At 45.6% G+C, this 15,417-nt stretch overlaps 1 long non-coding RNA gene across 1 annotated transcript in view; it reads left to right on the top strand.

The window, feature by feature from the left end:
* The first annotated feature begins 10,358 nt into the window (after positions 1-10,358).
* LOC121490537 overlaps positions 10,359-15,417 on the top strand; it is an 80,372-nt gene continuing 75,313 nt past the window's right edge. The window contains exons 1-2 of the long non-coding RNA XR_005987708.1: positions 10,359-10,472; positions 11,019-11,159. This is a non-coding gene — a long non-coding RNA (uncharacterized LOC121490537). The remainder of the gene's footprint in view (positions 10,473-11,018; positions 11,160-15,417) is intronic.

Below are 15,417 nucleotides of genomic sequence, written 5' to 3'. Positions count from 1 at the left end.
GAGTCCTGGCAAGACTTTTCTCAACAGTTTGGGCACAGACCTTTCCTTTATCTAGTATGGAAAATGTTAGATGGTTTTCTGCTGATTCTAGATGAAAAATGCTTCAAAATTTCCCTTCTGAATTTGTATCTACTAACAACATGTGCTATCTCATACCTTCTCTAACACTACATATTATTAAATATTTTAATCTTTTTGTCAGTGATGAGTAGAAAAGAGTATCTTATTTTAATCTTTTTAAATTTAATTTAAAATTTTTAAAAAAAGATTTTATTTGAGAAAGAGAGAATGAGCAGGGGGAGGGGCAGAGGGAGAGGGAGAAACAGGTTCCCCGTTGAGCAGGGAGCCCTTTTGCAGGGCTCAACCCCAGGACCCTGGGATCATGGCCTGAACCAAAGGCACTTAATAGACTGAGCCATCCAGGTGCCTCTCTCTTACTTTAATCCCTTGCATTTTATTAATAAGTGATATTGAACACCATCTATGTACAAATTAGCCATTCATATTCCTTTTTACCTATATATCTACTATTGCCCTCTGCCTATTTTGATAAGGGGATCTTTTGCTCTTTTTATTCACTTTCAAGAGCTCTCTGTTTATTTTTAATTTTTTTATTTATTTAAAGATTTTATTTATTTGAGAGGGAGAAAGCAAGAGACAGAACGTGAGCTGGTGGGCGGGGGTGGAGGGGTGGGAGGGCAGGGGCACACAGAGAGAGAGAGAGAAGACTCCCTGCTGAGCAGGACCCTGGGGTCCTGACCTGAGCTGAATGAAGGTGGATGCTTTCTGACTGAGCCATCCCAGGTTCTTTGTTTAATAACAAAATTAAGTTTTGTTCATCAAAGCTGATATCAAGAGCCTAAATTTTTATAGATTCTAAAATTTGTAGGGATTAGCAAACTATTCAATCTGTGAGTATTCTGGGTGTTTAGAAAAACTTACAAAATCTGCCCTTTTTAATCTTTAACTGGATTTTTTTGTGTTTTTGTTTTGTTTAGTTTCCATATTGTAGAGCGCTAATTTAGAAAAGTAAAAGTCCCAAAATGTACCCTCATCTTTTCAAATCTGTGTGTCTTTTTGATGACTCCACATCTCTAATCTACATGTAAAGTAAGGAGGTGTTTGAATGTAGTTCCATCAGGTGCTGCCGTGTTGGTTCTCGTACTCTGATCTCCTTAAGGGAATTTGACAACCCAACTGACCAGTATACCTGTTATGGGCTGAATTGTACCCCCCAAACTCATATATTGAAGGCCTAAATCCCAACATCTCAAAATGTGACTGTATTTGGAGATAGGGCCTTGAAAGAGGTAAAGTAAGACGTAGTCATATGGGTACGCCCTAATCTGATTGGTGTCCTATTAGCAGAAGACGTCAGGATATAGACACACAAGGAGGAAACACCATATAAGACAAAGGGAGAGGACAACTTTCTGCAAGTCCAGGAGAGGCCTCAGAAGAAACGAACCCTAAGCACACTTTGACTAAGTCCAACCTCTTTGGACTTAGGATCTCCTGTGCACCTCGTGGAGAGTTTTCAGCCTCGGTTCCATGGAAGCGTAGAGGGCTCCACAGATGGGTTTTAGTAGTTCTGCAGACTTTTCATTTGACTTTTCCTTGTAGAATGCATTTTAACTATTTTAAAACACTGCAATAAAAATAACACGCATTCAGACGTGTTTTATTTCACATTTTAACATATCTAAAAACACCAGCATATTAAAATGTGCTGCTAGGTTAACTTATTTGGAACGAACATCAGAATAAAATCCCGCCATCTGGATGTACATACTTGATGAGAGATATTGATATTCTGCACTGGTCTGTCTGTCTGTCTCTCTTAGATTCTGACATAATTGCTCCACATCTCCACTGATGGAAAATTGCACAAGTGCGTTTGTGAACACAGTACATTTGCACCTGCTCCGTTAAGTGCCACATCGAGCTTATTTGCATTTGTTCCCCTCATGGCATAAGACTTGTCTGCGTACCCACAACTGACTCTCACATCTTGAAATCATCACTTTAGAGCCAGAATGAATGCTTCCTTTCTAACTTTATGATTAGAAATGCAAGAATTTATTAGGTGTTACTAACAATTCAACTTTGAAACAGATATTTCCTACTACTTTTCTTGCAAGCTTCTGGATAAATTTAGTTGAACAGAAACTCAAGCTGTAAGGCAAGTTGTCTTAAAAAAATACAAAAACTATTGCCTCTTGCAACTATTTAGCCAGGTGAGTCAGTATTTTCTAAATATTGTGCAAATAAACCAAAATGAAATAATAAATTGGATGCTGAGGATAATAAATGATTGTGATGGTTCCAAATTTTCACATTCATCAAATCACAGTGGTCAATACGGTGTATATTGTGGCATATTTGAACTCCTGAAATAAATATATTCTAGTGAATTTTTACTTTTATTTGTCTTAAACATTAGAGATTCCCTGTGAAATTTCTTTTTTACTAAGGGTGCTTTTGCTACAAGAAAAACCAGCAAGATTTCCTCTAGCTCTCAACATCCTCTAAACTTCCAAGGTGGATGTGAGAAGAGTTCTGGGAGGGGTGAGTCAGGGCAATGAAGGGTGGCCGATCACCAGTCTCTATGCTCATCCCGAGAGCTTCCTTTTACCTCCTTAACAGAATGACCGAGTGTCTGGGCACTACCTTCCTTCTGGGGAATTGCATCTGGTTGAGATTTCAGATGAAGCAATGAATGTTCCTGTGAAAACTCCCGGATATATGTAGGAAATTATCAAATATTGCTACAAAGATTTTTTTTAAATATTATTTTTATAGGGCATAGTGTAATTACTTTAAAACTTATTTCCTTGGTCAACTCCTCTCTGGAGCAATTCTTTCCCGGAGGCAGTATCTGATAGAGTGTGAGGGAGGAGTGGGGCCTGTACCTGGGGCTGGAGGTGGGTGGGTATGGGACGTGTGGGGAAGTGATAGGATCCTCTTGCAGCCGGCATAGTGCACGTGTGTGGTTGGAAATAGGGACCCTCGTTTGTTTCAGCCGCCGTCTTCAGAGTCTTCAGAGATCTCCCTCACCAGGGTGTAGCATATTCCGAGGCCTCTCCTGGGTATGGGGTATTGTGGCCCGGCCGTGACGCCTGGCTCTGGAAGTAGATAGCCCCAGTGGTGCGTGTGCAGTGTGTAGAGATAGAACAGGGAGGAGCTAAGGTTGCACATGCACCTGCCTTTTCCAGTGACTCCTCGCCCTTAAGATAAGAAATAAGGCTTAGGTTTTGAATGATAGAGGGGAGTAGCTTCCAGGCATTGCCCTGGGACTATATTCACCCACTGAGATGACTGATTTTAGGGCTGAGTGTTTTGGCTGGAGGACTAGTTGGTGGAAATGATGCTCTCCTGATTCTGACCTTGGCTATTGTATTAGTTAGGATAAATGTTCACCTACCTAAAATAGATATTCTAAACAGAAGTGGCTTCCGTAAGACAGGCTTTATTTTTCTTTCATCTAATAGCTGGGAAGCAGGAGGACCAGGGCTCTGTTTCACAAGATTGTCCAAAGACCTAGCTCCTTTTTTTTTTTTTTTTCCTCCATCTTTAGGGTGTTGCCTTTATACGAATGATCTTAAATGGTTCCTCTACATCCATGATCCCGGTAACTGGATGGAGGTGAGAGGGTAGAGGGTTGCTCATCATTTAAGACCACAGCCTGGAAGTGAATGTATCACTTCCATTCACATTCTTTTGTCTAGAGTTTGGTTTCATGGACATGTAGAGCTGCAAGGGAGAGAGACTGAACATGTGGTCTTTCTTCTATGTCATGTGCCCAGATATAATAGTCGGCTCCATTATTTTGAAAAATAATGGACGAATGAATATTGGGGTACGACTAGTTGACTCTGCTAGGGTGTTTAATGAAGTTTGAACCACCATGCTGCCAGCTGGAGTTCTGCGAATGTATCTCCATCACAGAAGCAAATGGCCAAGGCTGGAGGTGGAGTGTCCAGGAGGGAAACCTGGCAGCCCCTGGTCTAATGGTACTAATTGATACACCATTATTAGGATCTGTTTTTCTTGGAGACGGGCAAATCTCCATTTGCCTATTTGGACCCATTCTTCATCTTCTTCACCCAGTGTGGTTCTCTGGGAGGCTACCATTTATGAATGATTCAGTGGACTCCTTGGCCTCTGGATTGAGAGTTGGCCAATGGCAGGCACAGGCAGGAGACTGGATGGCAGTAGAGTGAGTTGCTTTTATGACTTCCCTACTCCCTCCTAAATGGCTCCCGGTAGGCGTGGCTACATCCCTGTATGAAGGTCCCAGCTCCTATTGGGCTACTCTGTCATAGCTGTGGCTCTTTTTAGATCCCAGACCACCCCCCGCCCCCACCCCCACCGCCCCATCTCCTTCAAGTCTGGAGCTGGTAACTGCTTCCCCCTGCTGTTGGCCTTAGGTGCTTCCCTCTTCTGCTTTCCCTTCACCTGCCTGCACTTTTGAAAATAGCCCCTTTATGAAATTCTCTTCGTTTGCATTCGCTTCGTTTCATCGCTTTCTTGGTAAATTCCTGACTGATGCGAATCTGGTTTAGGGTGTGGTCAGGCAAGCCGAACAAAGGAGAAAGGAATGTAGTATTTGTGAGTGTGGGAAACGGAGGGATAACAAGCTGAGTGAAGAGAGAAATGAGGGCATGAGCAGGGAAGATAGACTGAAAAAGTAGAAGAATCTGTTGTTGGGAAATCCCTTATCGATCAAGGAACTTAGGGAGTTGGGGTACTAGGATGAGTGAGTGAGAAATTGGGGGCTATCCTCAGAGAGGAGAGGGCGTAAAATAGAAAATTTGTCATTGATCAGTTGTTGATAATAACAATATCCAGGTCATCAGTTCTTAGTCTTGGCCCTTTAATCAAAATTGGTGGGCGGGGGTGGGGTGGGGGGGGCTTGTAAAAACTCCTGATGACCGGCTTCCCCTCCAGAGATTCAGGCTGTAATTAGTCTGGCGTGGGACCTGGGAATTGTAATTTTGAAAAATTATTTCAGATGATTCAGATGTTTGGCCAGGGTTGAGAGTCAGTAGTCTAGGGTGTGAGCATGGGGGTGGCTGCTGAGGTGGACAGGGGGAAAGTGATCCTTGGCAGCCAGAGGCCAAGGAACGGAGAGGGCAGAGGCTTGGAAGAATCAGCTATGTCGAAGTCACTAAACATGGCAGCAGGGCTCAGGGTTCATGGAGAGAATACAGTGAGTCAGAGGTGAAAACTGGGAGGTTGGTAGGGCTTGAAGAACTTGGGAGTTTAGTCACCCTCCGCCGACTTTCTGGTCCTCCCCTCTCCTCTTAGCACAAGGTCAATTTCCAGGGGTCAGGTTGCCTCTAGGTAGACTTCTCTTTGGCCTACCCCCTCTCTCAACCCATCCCCATCTTAGGTTTTCATTATTTGCTCTTGGAGTTACCTTTTCCCACTGCTGATGTTTGGGGAACCACAGACTCAGGGCCTCTGCAATGTCTTACCCGAATCTGATTTTCTTGAGAGTTGACTCAATTCCTTGTTCCTTTCCAACCCACCCACAACCTTCTTCCTCTACTCATTAAAAAAAAAAAAAAAAAAAAAATCACTTTCCTCTGCCCAGCTCCCTCATGGTTTCCGGAGGGGGTTGATTATTGCCAAAGGCCCAGTCCTACCTACCTCCTACCACCCAGGAACAAGCTTGTGTATTATTCCCAGACAGTGACACACATGGTGGGGGCAGTCAGGTACACAAAATCATTCAATCCTCTTTATTTCCAGGTGAGTTCATGTAATGCTATGCAGCTGGTAGAGAAAACAGGCCATTTTAAGCTGGAAGTTTCATCCTCTCTTTTGTTTTCTACTTGCGTGCCGTTGTGGGGCCGTTTAAATCAAATTCTTCTCGATAGCTGAGCGCAGACCCCGCACATTTCTGGTTTTGCTCTTTCTGAAGATAATTTCTGCTGTTTAATGAGATCTGGGAATGAAGTCAGGCATGAGCAGGAGAAAGGTCACAGTGTGTGCTCAAAGGTATATTAACTACTGTTGGAGCTGACATCGGTCTCCTTCCAAGAGGACAAAATTAAGCAGCAAATAGTAAATACGTTCAATGGCACTTTATTGCAAGGAGGACCATTTACAATGAAATAAGAATATGAGAATGGTTTCAACGAGAAAATGGGAGCGCTTACAAATAGAACACATCTCACCGGTTAGAGTGGGAATGTGATTCCAGTCAAGGTTAATGGGGAAACGGTTAATGAAGGGTACAGATTCCAAAGCTGCATGATGCCATATTGTATCTCACAGAGGTAATTAATACTAGAGACTCTGGCTAAATGGACACATTATACGCAGCAGACAACTTGAAATTCCACACACCATATAGAGAGGCTCCTCCGGATGCTTTATGACTCACCCTGTTCCTGACAGTGGGACTTTAGAGCCGGCGTTTTCCAGCCCTTTCCCTCCCGGAGTCAGTGTGGTGCCCGGACAGAACAGCAGACGGGGACAGGAGCGGGGTCCAGCTCAACTCAGTTGCTGGGAGGTGCCGGGTCACCTTGGGCGAACCTTCCTGCTTGTCCTGGGCTCAGTTTCCTCACCTGTAAAACGAGGGCGTGGGCTAGAGGGATCTGTAAAGTGGTTTCCAGTTTTGAATCTGAGACTTCTTTTTCCTGCACTTCATTGTCATCCCGTCGTTATCACTTACCTACTTCATCATTGCGTAAGGATGGATGTAGCTGGGTTGAAGGTCGCAAATGGAAACACAGGCGTGGATTTACCTGCGTTACCTGCTTGTGGCCCTTGTGTGTACGCAGGCGTCCACTTACCACGTCTTTGAAATGATATAACCTTGGAGATTCGTGTCAAAAAACTTTCTATTTCTACCATCAGTGTTCATGGTTTTTAATCCCTCTCACATTTTTCCCCCCAAAGGTAAGCTAACGGGAGTAAGGTTACCTATAGAATTAATGCCTGGGATTAAGGTGAATGTGGGTGAAAGAGCCCCTTAGCCTGCTGGTTGCAGGATTATCTGTCTCTAAGAAGCACCTTCTTTTCTCTCCTTTTCTTGCTCTGAACACCCCAGGCGGGAGAATGAGGCCAAGGATCTGTAGCAGCAGGTGAGGGAAGGAATGGGGATCACATTACATCCTTCACAGTTAGCTGTCTCCTTTGGCTGTCTGGAATCTTCCCTGTTTGCCTAGCTGAGTAGAGGGGCTTAAAAGTAGGGCATTTGCACACACTGAGTTTTCATCCCAGTGATCATCGTATTGACAGGCATTGCTCCAGCTGAACCGTTTTCTCTGTGTTCAGGCCTGTTGGTAGGTGGCATCCCGAGGGCAGATTCCATTCTTATCCCAGCCCCAGAACGCGCCCATGGCTGCTTTTTAAAATCCCCAGGTGCTCCTTGTTTATTTCTCCCTTCTCCCCGTCCCTGAACCCCAATATTGTCTTTACTTTTGCTCCTCGAGGAAAAGAAGCGAAAGCAAAGCAAACAAAAAGCAACGTCCCTGGGTTCCCTGGCTACAGAGACTATCCACGCTTCCTTTAGAGGAGTCAAGAAACACCCCCTGTTATCCTGAATGAAGTAGCTTACAAGGCCCACCAAATCCCAAATTTAGGGGGGAAAGGGGCCGAAAGAGTGCAGCTTTACGCACTAAATCTCCAGGTTCCACGCTTCTCCACAGACAATGGGAAGGGAGATCGTGGAGGGTTGGGGAGCCCAGAGCCAAGCTACCCTGTGACACTGACAGCTGCAGATTTGCGCCTATTGATCGTGGTGGAGGAGCGCATGTTCCATCAACCTTTAATTGAGCCGATTCCCGAAGAGAACAGGGTCAGCGTTTGCTGCGGGGCTGCGTCTACATAGCCACGGCTGAATTCTGGTTGGCGCCTCTTTAACAGACCCTCATTTGGAAGCTTTTTCACATTCTGTGGGTTCTAGAACATGGGTCCTTGGCTGAGAGGGTTCATCAGAATCACCTGGGGAGGGGGGAGGTGGTGATTCCCCCCAGAAGATGGTGCCTCATCTCCTTTGTCTCTGATTCGGTTCGGGCAGGAGGTTGAGTAATTGTATTTTTAATAAGATCTTAAAAAAAAAAAAAAAGACAATTCTAATGAGCACTCGGAAAATTCTGGAAGATTCCATAGCAAATTGAGAGACAAAGTTAACAAGTTAAGGAGACAAAAAAAAAAAAAAAAAAAAGCTGAAATTGTGAAATAATCCTATCACATCTTGCTGTGTGGGAGGCAGCATGATTGCATGGACACGAAGAGAGACACAGTAGCACCCGCTCTGTGTGATTCTTGAGCGGAAGGGCCTTGCCCTTTCTCGTTTTCGTTGCTCCGTGGCTTGCTTCATCTCAAGGAACAACTGGGCTTTCTTGGAGGGCTCCCTCATTTCGTGCAGCTCTCCCTCAGACTCCCCCGCCGCCACCGAGGACCTGGTGGTGAATCGGCGTCCACTGCAAGAGTCCATGGGACTTCATGACATGACACCGGATGATGGCGGGTGACCTCCTCCCATTGCTATGTTGGGTGTATGCTCAGACAGTTCTGATTTTGATTTCCTGGTAATTGCTTCCTCATGGACTCAGCCTTAAAAAAAAGTATATTTTATTTTTTAGTTTTTCAAAAATGTCCTGGTCCCACACAGATGCCTCCAACGGATCCCTTCTTGCCATTCTCGGCCTCCCTCAAAGCCCAGCTTGTTCCTTAATGAATCCGCCGCACGCTGAGCTGTGGCCAAGGAAAATCAAGAGGCCGTTCCATCAAAACATCCGTGATGGAAAAGCTTGTGTTCCCCTCGTGTCCCCCCCTGACCCGGAGGGTCTGCGTGGGGGTCAGCGGAGGCCCTTTGCACCCCCCACCCCCGGCTGCTGTTAAACCGTCCTCATGGTGGTGACTCTGCTGTGTTTACATTCCTGGGCTGCTTTGCCTTTGAAGCTGCTCCTTATTGGTGGGTTGGTGGGGCCTGGTGGCTCCTATACATTTGAAAGCTGCATTCCCCAGAGTTCGCCCCAGCGATGGAGACCTGCACTTTGTCTTTTAAGCAGATAAAAAGAGAGGTCAGTCAGAAGTAATTCCCCTACTCCTCGTATAAACAATTTAACTGCTGCAGCAACATACTTGCTTGGAATTACTCCCTCAGATTCAATTCCCTTTTCCTGCTCCACTTGTAAAAATGGTTAGTGTCCTCTATAAACTGCCGCTCACCAAGGTGCAGGGCTTGCTGTGCGGTTGTAGAATAAATGTTAATCTAATACAGGTTACTAGGTCAAATGCAATCACAGGCTTGTGGGAAAAGCTTAATACTGTTCTGCTTCTTCTAACACAGTAAACCTGGATATTATATGATAGGTTAAACACCAGTGAACCATGGCAAGAATTTTCTTGAAAGTAGGATTTAGTACAAAGGAAACTACATTGAAATGGTGACCTAGGATTGACTTTGCTCTCCAAGAGAGCATTCTGAGATGCCGGAGTGCACTGTGAAAATGGACTCCTTAAAAATGTGATGTTCTAGAATTCCTTGCTCGGGGGATGAATGCCAGTTGGAGCAGCTGCGACACATCTAAGGGTTTCATATGTTCTCAACTATGACTTCAGTTCCCCCTCATTCCCCAAAAATTCATGAGTGCAGATACACACATACACACACACACACACACACACACAAGCTTTCCTTATGAGAGGTTAATGTGGCACTGGATGGCCTTTCGAATTTGGATCCCAAATTGAACATCAAGTGAACACGGCATCAGGGGTGCCGAGCATATGGGAGCCAACTGCCTTGAGAGGACTCCGTGCAGATCTCGGTGGTGGACTCCACACTGTTGTATGTGGATATGTTAGTGCTGTTAAGTGTTCTCAGCCTGTATTTGTGACCAGATGCCAGAGCCGAGATGTACATATGCCAGCAGATGTATAATAAACGCTTAAGTAAATGAACATCAGGTTCCAGGGGAGCTTTGGAGTCTGTTTGGCAGGACCACTTAGGGCGTCCTGCATGGCGACAGGACTAGGCCAGCACGCACTTATCAAAGCCTTATGGGGTCTTCGGGGAGGATGTGCCCAAACTCTCATCACGACGGTAGTGGCAGCACGGGGTCCACCTCCTCCTCCTCCTCCTCGCTTCCCACCGAAACCCCATCCAATAAGCAATCACGGCCAGGAAAGCAGCCCCGACGCACAGGCTGGAACCCATCTCTCCTCCCCATAGCAGCTGAGAATGCTGCTTTGTGTCTTCTTTTGGCTCTTAAGAAAAGTTCTAACCAGGCTCCAGGAATTGGATTTGTTGAAAAGCATATTTGTGCATCTGCAAATGTGACGTAGCTCTCAAGCGATTAAGCTAGATCACTTAGCGTGTTGGCAGAGTTACTGTGTGCACGTCTCATAAAGGGCCTCTTGCTGCCTGGGTGTGCATGCGCAATAACTGAACGAATCAGGTGATACGTCCCTGGATGGTCATGAAGCTCTAAGGAAAATCCCCACAGGTACGTGAGCGACCCTTAGGAATGGGCATAGGCTGGATGCAGACTTTGGTGAAATGCATTTTTTTTAATTCTGTAAAAGAAATTCAAGTTTTTAGGAAACCAACCCAGCGAACTGGACTTCATTCCTCACGTCAGTGGTTGGCAGGAACGGATGAGACCTTATATGGTTAGTTTTTGTCCTCGCCGGCCAGCCCATCCCAACCGCCACTGCTCGGTGCTCCCCCTTCTGTGCTGTGAGCATGTGGCCGGCCGCTGGACTCAGAAAAGCTGGCTGGAGGGAGGCAGCCCAATGGACTCTCATTCAGATAGTTTCCCTGCAGCCAGCATTAAAGCTAGTTTCTTCGACAGAAACGGGGACCCCAGGGACTTCCATTGATTGGGAAATGTCAAACACATGATTCATAGATGACTTAAAATGCCCTGGGCCCCTTTTCTCTCTTTAACTGCAGACCCAATGGTCAGGTTTCTCTGCCTCTTTAGTACTCCATTTTCTCCCAAGTTTTTCTTTGAAAAGGTGTAAAGGGGAAAATGTACCTCTCTCCCCAGCCTCTGCGACTGGACTGAGCATCGAATGTTGGCGGGGGCTTTGCTCTTTCATGCCTTCTCTCGGAGTTGGATGCGCACGAAGAGTATTGGAGATACACATAACCATTCAAACTGGTGGAAGCCAATCTGGCAAGTTTTCAGGTAATGGCTTGCTCAGGGTGGAAGTGCTGAAGGATGAGATATCTCGTTCTTGACAAGTTCAGAATGGAGACTTGGCCTCTATAAAGATGTCTGTTCCGTGAGGAAACATGGCGTTAGGGGTCGGACAACCTCTTGCTTCTTCGTAGCTGCATGACCTGAGACTACCTAGCGCCTTGCGCCTTAGTTTCTCCAGCTACAAAATGGGAGCGCTACCATCCGACTTTACACTGTTATGACAAGCAGGTCCTTGGGCCTGCGGGCCTGCGTGCAGCAGTGGGTCGTCACCTTTCTTGTTTCCCTGCATTTTCTATCAGTCTTGAAGGCCTTGACTTGGTCTCTTGTTTGGAGCATTTTGCTCCTACCCTTTGGACTTAATTTTTATCCTTTGGTTTTCCTGATTTTTCCCAGGGACACCTTTGCCCTCCCTCCTGCCACAGTGTCTATCAGATAGTTGGCTTGGAGGGGTGATCCGGATATCACCGCATAGGGCTTTGGAGGTTAAATGGTGTGTGAAACCCCCAACAGAGGGTAATAGATAATTCTTTGCTCTCGTTCCTTTCCCTTTCCCAAGAAACAATTACCAGATGAAAGCAATTTGGGACATTGCTTACAATCTCTGAGTCTGTAGATAATGGGAATAATAATGTCCGTTCCACCGGGTTAGGGGGAGAGTCAAGTGAGATAATGGAGGTAGGAAGTCCAAATCTTGTCATCTTCCACCAAAAACAATTCAAGGCCCCCCAGACGACCCCAGGGATAGGATTTGAGAATCGGAACCATCCAAGTGGCGAAGAATATTTGCTATCAGGTGCAACTTACCCAGTAGACACAGTACGTACAGATTGTAGGGCTCACGGTGCTTTTGAAGACCCACCCCGCCAAATATCTTAATTTCTTTCCAAGCCAGAAGAAAAAAATGTCAGCTTTTAACATGTAATATTAACAAATGCATTTTTATAACAACACAGTTGTAAAATATAATCTTTAATACTTTCTGTTTACCGAGGAAGGTAAAAGTGCCCCTAAGGCCCACAAAGGTCATATACATGCTTCACGACTGCCTTCAAAGTCTCCAGGGCTAACGCACATGTCACCATTTTGACAGAAATTCCTGTCTTTTTTTTCATACAGTAGAAAGGAAGTTCCCTAAACATGAGCAAAAACACTCAAAACTGGTGATTTCTAAGTGAAGGCAACCCGTGACGGTCAGCGAAACGAAAATGTTTCTCCTCCCTCCCAGGGTGGCAATTGTGGGTAAGGAGGCCCGGCCTCTGAATGGGGAAAAGTCTGTTAACTGCTTCTATTTGTCCTCGGTTTCCTGTAGCCAGAGAACTGATGTGGGATTTATTTGCCATCGGGTCTAAAAAGTCCTGCGATTGGGAAAAGTATGAGAGGTTCTTATCGAAGGGAAATCCAGGACTTACCATGCATTGACTCCTTGGCCACACAGCTTCCAGGGGACAGGAATACAGATGTAGCCCCCACTAAGTAAGAGGGGAGAAAACCAGACGTTCCCTCACTGAAATGACTTCCCTGAGCGTAGAGATCAAAGCAGGGCTCACGGTCAGGGAGTCGGAATATGTTCCTTAAACCTTCAAATTACTGCAAATGAGGTTCAAGCCTCCATCCTTACTCCATGCCCTTCCCGCCTCGTCTTAAACCCTCTGGAGAGGTGATTTCCCTGCAGACGATTCCATGCCATCTCCAAGAGGAGAGCTACTGTGTGGAAGGCCGTTCCGGCTAAGCGCGACGGGCTCTAATTTCATCACAACGTTATGGAACTGATCAGTTCCTTTGTATAACAATCTTAAAAGGGCCCCGTGGACTCTTTAAGCCAAAAAAAGGGCTTTTGAAAGCAGTTCAGGAAATTGCCGTCGTGGAAGCGATTTCCACATGTGTCTCTCAATATTGCAGTCTCTCCCTTTAGGTGCCGATCTTTCCTAGCCTGTAATAAGAAATGAAAGAACAGCTTATTTTCCTTTCAAAAAGAGGCACAATTAAAAAAAAAAAAAGTCCCCAGGAATCTTGTATGTGGGAATGACACGTAGGTCATTAGCTTCCTTTCCTTGGCTCTCAGGCTGATGTGTTTTCTCGATTTGCTACGCGTGTTCCGTTCCATCGACGGCGGGAGGGATTACTTGCGTGTGGCTGAAGCACAGTGTGGATTTTAGGCAGAGCATGTGATCCTAAGAATGCGGAAAGGTGGTATGAATTTGCATCTTCTTAAGAGGAACCCTGTCTAAAAACACTGAGGCCATTTTAATCTAATAAAATAAGAAGGGAAGGGATGGAAATTCCATCCGAAGACTTCACATAACCTTTTCATTTCATCCGAATAAAGAATTACAAAATCATCTGTCTGGCTGTTAAATGCCTTCAAGGGAGGGTTTTTTTTTTTGTTTGTTTGTTTTTTTTGAATTGTAGTGCACGCTAAGGTGGGAAGGTTAATACCGTGGTTTGGAGACAAGGGGAACAGCTTCTGTTCTTGGGGGATGAGTCATGCCCTTCTTCCTGAAGAACTTTCAAAAGTGAGAGTTGAAGTTACCTGTGGGGCAGAGAGGCCAGTGCTCCGGGAGGGCCCATGTCGTCAATGAGGACACCCCACACACGTCCTGCAGGGCACCCAAGCCCTGTTGATGCCCTGCCGTGGAGCACAGTGGGGCTCCTCCTAGCAGGGTCACCGATTATTTATTGGAAACTGACTTGTGGCTCATTTCCCGGTGTTCCTTAAGCTTCCGCTTTTACACTCATGTGAGTGTTAGGCTTGGTCTTTTTCTTTCTTCTTTCACTTTGCCACTGGACCGTGCAACCCACATGGATTCAGATTTCTTGGAACAGGTTTTCTGTTGATTCGTGCTCATGCTTTGTCCTCAATTCTGTGTTCACGTGTCAAAGCCTTAGGGTGACATACACAACGGATAGGCAAACTGTACCAATACCCTTCTGGCAAGTTATCTGAGAAAGTCAGGACAATTGTTTGAAGAGAGCATTTATTTGAAGTTGGTTCCATATTAGTTGAATTTCACAAATACTTTCGAGCTGAGTGAGGGTCTATGACAGGTGCCATAAGGAACAGAAAGAAGAAGAAGATACGGTTTTGTCCCTCAAGGACTTTGCAATCCAGGATGGAAGAACTCTAATACCAGGAGATACTCACTGTCCTGTCGTGTAGACTGTGGAGCCCTGCAGGAAGTGTGAGTGAGTAGGGAATGGGTGTTGGGCTTGAAGGCTGAGAAGAGTTCTACTACATGGAGGGGGTAAGGGGTGAGGGCACCTGGGGCAGGAGGAATAGGAATAAAGAAGCATGGATGAGTGAACCAGCACGGTGTGTGTGCGTGTATGTGATGCGTGTGTGTGCGTGTAGGAGGAAGTACAGGGTAACACAGGCCTCGTGTGCTGGATGCCGCCCGAGATACAAAGACAAGTCAGGCTCCACGACCTCCCAATCTAAAGGCCTAGTGAGGAAGACAGGCATGTGCATAAATAACTTTAATATGAAACAGGCTGCAAGGGATGCCGGGAGACAGGCATGTGCCATGCTCCGAGTGCCTCTCAGAGAGAGATTTGAGGGGGGGGGAGAGTTTAATAGGACATAGCAGGATTAGATCCAGGGAGTAAGACAGAAAAGTCAGAGATGACTTCTGCATTTCAAAGACCCGTACCTCTGAACGAGGGAATAACCGACACAACACATTTTGCTCCTTGTGCAGACGCAATTTATAATTTCTTTCTCTAATTCCAGGTAAACCCATACTTGAGTTTTAGGCACAGGGTGGTGTATTGAGTTATCTGAAGTTCTCATGAATGCATATAAAAACTGGAGTCTGCCAAAAAAAGGATGACAATATACTCCTTGACTGGCCTCAAACCCTACCTGAAAATAGGCGCCTCCTAACGTAAGTGCTGTGCGACACCTGTGAAGGGTAAATATACATTTACCAAGTAAGTGAAGGGGGTGGAGGTGATGTGCTGAATTTAAAATCCAGAGGAGTGATCCACCTGAGGCCCTGATATTTGGGAAAGCCTCACAAATGTTTTTTTTTTTTTTTTTTCCTTCCAGTTACTGTTGGAATGGTGGGCTGTGGATATGGAAGGGAATGATCTATATGGCAGGTTGGGATAAGCTATAGCTCTGGGGGGTGGGGGAAATGTACGTAATATGCATAATGTCTCGGGAAGAATGGAAGGACTGAGTTTGAGACAGATGGCTGAGGGCTATCGTTTCCGGAGCATTTACTGGTTTGTCAGAGTGGCTCGA

This window comes from Vulpes lagopus, chromosome 5 (genome assembly GCF_018345385.1).
Source record: "Vulpes lagopus strain Blue_001 chromosome 5, ASM1834538v1, whole genome shotgun sequence".
Classification (NCBI taxonomy): domain Eukaryota; kingdom Metazoa; phylum Chordata; class Mammalia; order Carnivora; family Canidae; genus Vulpes; species Vulpes lagopus.
The sequence above is the reverse complement of the archived record's forward strand: the minus strand, read 5'-3'. Positions and strand labels throughout refer to the sequence as shown.